Source organism: Lithobates pipiens, unplaced genomic scaffold (genome assembly GCF_037356315.1).
Source record: "Lithobates pipiens isolate NorthernLeopardFrog02 unplaced genomic scaffold, aLitPip1_a1.2 Scaffold_16, whole genome shotgun sequence".
Lineage (NCBI taxonomy): Eukaryota > Metazoa > Chordata > Amphibia > Anura > Ranidae > Lithobates > Lithobates pipiens.
The window spans coordinates 307,592,446-307,598,445 of NW_027507748.1; the positions used below are offsets into that span (position 1 = coordinate 307,592,446).

The following is a 6,000-nucleotide window of genomic DNA, read 5'->3' on the forward strand; positions in this document are numbered from 1 at the left end:
GTAGAATTGGGGACACTTGTTCTATGGACAAGAGGAGATTTTCCTCGCTTTGAATAGAATTGGGCCTCATGCATACGGGGCGCATGAGACTGTACAACATACAATGCATGCCAAGGAGACACAGTTATAGCATAAAACTATCCACGGTAATTAATGGCTGTTCGCTAGTTGTACATAGGAATACTCAGGTTTAAACCCATGTGTGTGTTTACCTGCATACGGACATTCAAGATATGGGGAGGCTGTACACTGCAGCTGTTGCTTCCAGGCACTGAAATATACTCGCTATTAAGTTGTATGGACTAATGCACCAGTGTGCATTAGGCCTTACTCTCACTTCTGTTTATATATCTACATGACAGGAAGTATAATTTCCTGAATGGGACACGAATATAAAAAAAAAAAAAAAAAAAAAAAAAAAGATTACATACTGTATAAGTTAACCCTAGAATGCTGGATGTATGCATATATGTGGCAGCAGGGTGGTGGATCTTAACACTGAGCTGCCACACACACAGTATACATAAAGCTGGTGTGTCTTGTTCGCACTTGGAATGCGCTTCACGTGGCACCACCTGCACAGAGACCGCTCTGTCACCAATAGCTCCCTGTTTACAATCAGGAGGCGGTAGGACGGGAAGCTCAGGAAACACCTCCTATGTTAAGAACCCCTTTAGAGCGCTGGTGGGTAAAGATGAGCTCAGGCGTGTTCTCATGCCCGCCAGGAAGTCGGCGCAGCTCTGCGCTAATCACAGGCAGTGAGACATTGCCCCGATGCGCGGCTGCAGAGATCAGGCAATGTCTCACTGCCCGTGATTAGCGCATCGCTGCGCCGACTTCCTGGTGAGCTCTGCACGTGGAGCATGTGAACACGCCTGAGCTCATCCCTACTGGTGGGAGCCAGTGGTACTACATACGGACTAATTTATTTCACACGAAGAACATCATGTTAAACAAAGACAATATATCATAATGGCTCCTACAGTTCTAATATTATTTGGGGAAAATAGAAAGAGTAAGCAAATGGATCTACATTTTGTTTTATAAATGTTGAGTCATTTACAGGAAGCAATTAACAGTTCCCACTAACGTGACAATGGTCCTCACACAATTAGGATTAGGCCCCGGCTATAAGGCTTTTCACAGTTCAGAAGTTATTTACATGGCCACAGGCAACAGTTTCAACGTTCTCAAATAACAGTGCAATAACCAGTGCTCGGAGGCATATAGCAAGCACAGAAGAAAGATATGTGTAGAGAAGCCAAGAAGTAAATCTAACCAGAAGTGCCCATTGCTTTTGCTATAGACAAGGATGTTGACTGAAAAGGCAAAAAGGTTCCCCAGTGAGCCAATTTCAAACAATAGAGCAGAAGGGCTGTAATAAAAGGTAAACAATCAATCCACACACAGCCAGATCCATGCCTTGACATCAAATCACTTTTTTTATTCCACAATTTGAATGTACCGCAAATGCTTTATTAAAAACCACCCCAATATTTTTTGCTATAGCGGTCCTTTAATACACCTCTCTAAGCCCCACACGTAGCTGTCCCCATTACAAGACAATCACACATTTACAAATACAAGCAATCAGAAATTAAATAATCCTTCGTGAACATGATGAATCTGCATGTAGATATCAAACACAATCAGGATGTGTAGTAACATCCACTCTGCCCAATTTACAAAATGGTTCACTCTTCCAGGACACTCAAATGATGCTTCGATTCAAAAAGAAATGCTTCATAAAGCCTAATATCCTTTTTACACCTTCTATTGTATTCTTAGCAAATACACAAATGGGATTAAAAGATGTATCGGGCCAATTATTTAATCTAGATTTACAAACTAGTGCTAGGACCAGCCTAATTGAGGGTGAACGGAATAGATCGTTCAGGTGAGGCCAGCCATACACAGAGAGAATTTCTTTCTTTCCAGAAATTTGTTAAATTCCCCCTTTAACACAGACAGTGATTAGCAGCCACTAGCAATAATCGCAGGTAAAACCAGGCATGCTTGTTGTACCCAAGTTGATCGATTAGCTTGGTACATTCAGCCTACCCATACACAGTTCCAGAACCGACCGAGAGTCAAAAACATGTATGGCCTGCACAAGACCTCATAAGAAGAAAATTCTTTACTTTCTCACATTTTGGCTAGATAGTAATTTATACAATTGTAGTGTGTTAGCTTTGTATTGAGCCTTCTGACCATGGTACCAAATCTGTAGCATGTAGGACTTGCAGTGCAACACCGAGGTATCAACAGTTAGCGCTAGTTTACACTTGCTTCAAAACAAGGCTTTGGACACGCTTTGTTAAAGCTCTCTGAACATCAGTCAAAGCTCCTGTCACTAAATAAAATGGTTAGCTTACAGTCCTGTTTACACCTTGCTTTTGCTTGGTGCTTCAATGAAGCTTCGGTGGGGCTTCGATGAGGCTTTGTGGGTGCTTCAAGTGAGCTTTGCCAAAGACTTCTATGGAGGCTTTGAAGCACAACTAAACCTACATGGGGTATAACTTTTGAAACAAAGCCAAAAGCAAAAGCAAGGTGTAAACAGCACTGTAAGCGAACCATTTTATTTAGTGACAGGAGCTTTGACTAGCAATCAGAGAGCTTAAAGGGCTAGTTTACACTTCAAAACATGGCTTTGGACATGCTTTGTTAAAGTTCTCTGAATGCCAGTCAAAGCTCCTTTTACTAAATAAAATGGTTAGCTTACAGTCCTGTTTACACCATGCGTTTGCTTTGCTTAAAAATGATGTTGCTTTAGTGGGGCTTCAAAGCGTCTTCAAAGCTCCATAGAACTCTATGACAAAGCTCGCTTGAAGCACCTGCAGCTTTTGAGAGGCTTTAATTCAGCTTTAGCTTCCCTTCCTTAATGGAGAAATTGCAGGCATGAGATATCCACACACGCACAGGGCTTCTGCCAAGCTTCAAAAGAGCTTCACGGAATCATCACCAAAGCTTCACAAACACATCAAAAAAGCATGTTGAAGTGGTAGGTACTTTAATGTGTATTGAAGCCGAAGCAAATGTAAAGTAAGCCTAACAAAGCCTGTCCAAAGCCTCGTTTTGAAGCAAGTGTAAACTAGCCGTTAATGTGTGTTGAAGATGAAGCAAGTGTAAATGAGCCCTGACAGTATAGCCTTCACATCAAGAAGGAAGAATCCAAAATGGCAGGCTCTAGGCCTCTTGCACATGGCCACTTATTATAGCCTTTGTCCTCAAGCTCTCCTGGCCTAGGTGCAGCCGATACAAGTGAATACCTGCCATACGCATGTAAATGGAGATTGCTTCTGCATTAGCAATTACCCATGCATGCGTGTATGGCATATTTCCCCAAATCCGAAGTGGCACACTTGGGGAAATACTCCCTATGCAAATGCTTGAGTACTATCTAGTGCAATGACTTGCCTAATTGGCTATAAATTGATTGGATAGATGATATACATTGTTTTTGTAAATGTAAAGTTTGTTGTACAAAGAATATATGGACAGATTGTAATATTTATGGTGACGCTTAGGGATAGTTTACATTTGCTTTAAAACATGGCTTCAGACAGGCTTTGGTAAAGCTCTCTGAATGCCAGTCAAAGCCCCTGTCACTAAATAAAATGGTTAGCTTACAGTTCTGTTTACACCCTGCGCTTGCTTTTCTTCAAAAATCATACCCCATGTCGCTTTAGTGGTGCTTCAAGGCATCTTCAAAGCCTCCATAGAAGTCTATGACAAAGCTCACTTGAAGCGCCTGCGGCTTTTGAGAGACCTTAATTCAGCTTTAGCTTCCCTTTGTTTTGGAGAAATTGCAGGTATGAGATATCCACACAGACAGGGCATCTGCCAAGTTTCAAAAGAGCATCACAGAAGCATCACCAAAGCTTCATCGAAGCACCGCCAAAGCATCAAAAGCTCATTATAAAAGCATGTTGAAGCGGTAGGCACTTTAATGTGTGTTGAAGCCAAAGAAAATGTAAATGAGCCCTACCAAAACAGTGAAGGTAGACCATGGGGTTGATTTACTAAAGAGCGCAAAACCTGCTGCAGCTCTATATAGAAACACGTCAGCTTTCAGGATTTTTTTTTTTGTCAAAACTTAATTGAACAAGCTGAAGTTAGAAGCCGATTAGCTACTATGCACAGCTGCACAAGATTTTGAATTCTCTAGTTTAGGAGCCACATTAGCGCTAAAGCGCCACTCGTTTTAGGCTAGATTCACACCTATGTATTTTTAGTGCTTTTTTGCATTTGCACTATAGCATGGGTTCCATAGGAAACCATGATAAATGGACTGTAGTGCAAATCTGCAAAATGCACTAAAAATGCATAGGTGTGAATCCAGCCTTAGTGGTTATCTAAGGATAAAAGATATATAAAGGATAATCCGATTGTAGCATGTGTGGCAAGGTGAAGGTGCAAATGACTGTAAAAAATCCGGACAGTACTGCAACAAAATTTACTCCAATATAAAAGAAGCCGCATTTGTTATTACTGATATGGCATTATTTCTTTATGAATTTTCCACAACATTAGTGCCATACAGTATAAGTATTACGAAGAACTCCTTGAATGTGATTAGTCAGTACTAGCAATGAAAACGTTACAGGGTTTTCATTAATTTGGCACAAGGCTTCTGACCACATACACACCGCTGGAATCGTGCCACAAATGCTTTGTTAAATTGCCCCAATATTTTTTGCTATAGTGGTCCTTTAATTTAACTCTCCGAGCCCCACATAGCAATCCCTGGAACAATGCGATTACAAGTGCCATCCGCCTGCTCTGCATTTGAAAAGTCCTGTTTGTGTGTTTCAATCCGCTATTGAACAACAACCCTACAATTATGCTAACAAAACCTGAGAGAGCCCATGTGCACTCAGCAGGGGACAAGTGACATTTTCTCATTGATGCAGTCAGCCCTTCCTGAGAATATAACTTTTTTTTTTTCTTCACTTTTATTTATAAACAAAGAGAATATTAACCCTTTTGTGACCAGTTTTTTCAGCTTAGACGTCAAATTGCTCAGCGTTGATATGCGTCCGTTAACTTGGCGATAACTCTGACATTGTTTTCTAATTGACAACGGGTCTGAGAACTAGGAACACACACAGTTGCACACTCCTAATTCTGTGCTGCAAGGTTAATGAATGTTCTCACGACAAAGACTTATAAATTTGTATTGCGGTCACAATGGCATCAAATAGTAGAGAACGGAGCACTTACTGTAAAATAGCTTGAGTAGTTTCCCAGGAAGACAATCCAGGTTGGTGAAGGCTGTAAATCCACGCTGCTCTCCTCTGGCAGTGTTCAGCCTGTGCTGGATCCAGTATGATTGCTCATTGAGCTCCAGCAGAGGAGAGGAATGTCCTGTGATGATACATGGTTTCACAGCAGTGTAAACAGCTCAGTGAGAACAATCCCTTTAGCTGGCTCATTATTCAGGAGTGGAGTGTGGATGTGCAGGGGCATGTTGTGAAATGTGTGGGGTGGAGACATATGGTACATGGGCTGCTGTAAGGGAGAGGAAGGCTTCAAGTGTGACTTTCTGTTTGTCATCTACTCCTCCTCCATGTGAAAAGCTGTAAAGCCTTGATACATGTGATTGGAATAAACTGATGACCCAATGCCGACCTCTAAAATTAGACGCTTATTGCACTTTCCACTTAAAGTGAGTGATTGTGCATCACAATGGAGAACTGGGTGACACGACAGGAATATTACTATGCTAAATTGCTGAGTGAATCCTTTTTTTAGTCTTTGGAGTTTACATGTGAACAGTCTTTCCATACCATTGCATACAATCGAAGTGGAACTCAATTTACCTATGAAAAGTGTGCAAAGGCCCTCTCCAACGCTCACTGTAAAGATAGCCATACACAAATAGAGGCACAGGATGAAGTTGAGATGTCTGATGCCACATACACACGATCTGAATTTTGGCCAGCAAAAGACCGATGAGAGCTTTTCATCGGAAAATGCTACCGTGTGTATGCTCCATCG

The 6,000-nt window shown here is 41.5% G+C and overlaps 1 protein-coding gene across 2 annotated transcripts in view; it reads right to left on the reverse strand.

The window, feature by feature from the left end:
* DENND2C (DENN domain containing 2C) overlaps nucleotides 1-5,456 on the reverse strand; it is a 61,326-nt gene extending 55,870 nt beyond the window's left edge. For both annotated transcript variants that reach the window (XM_077481593.1, XM_077481592.1), the window contains exon 1: nucleotides 5,224-5,456. The gene's annotated coding sequence lies outside the window, so the exon portion shown is untranslated. The remainder of the gene's footprint in view (nucleotides 1-5,223) is intronic.
* Nucleotides 5,457-6,000: the final 544 nt, after the last annotated feature.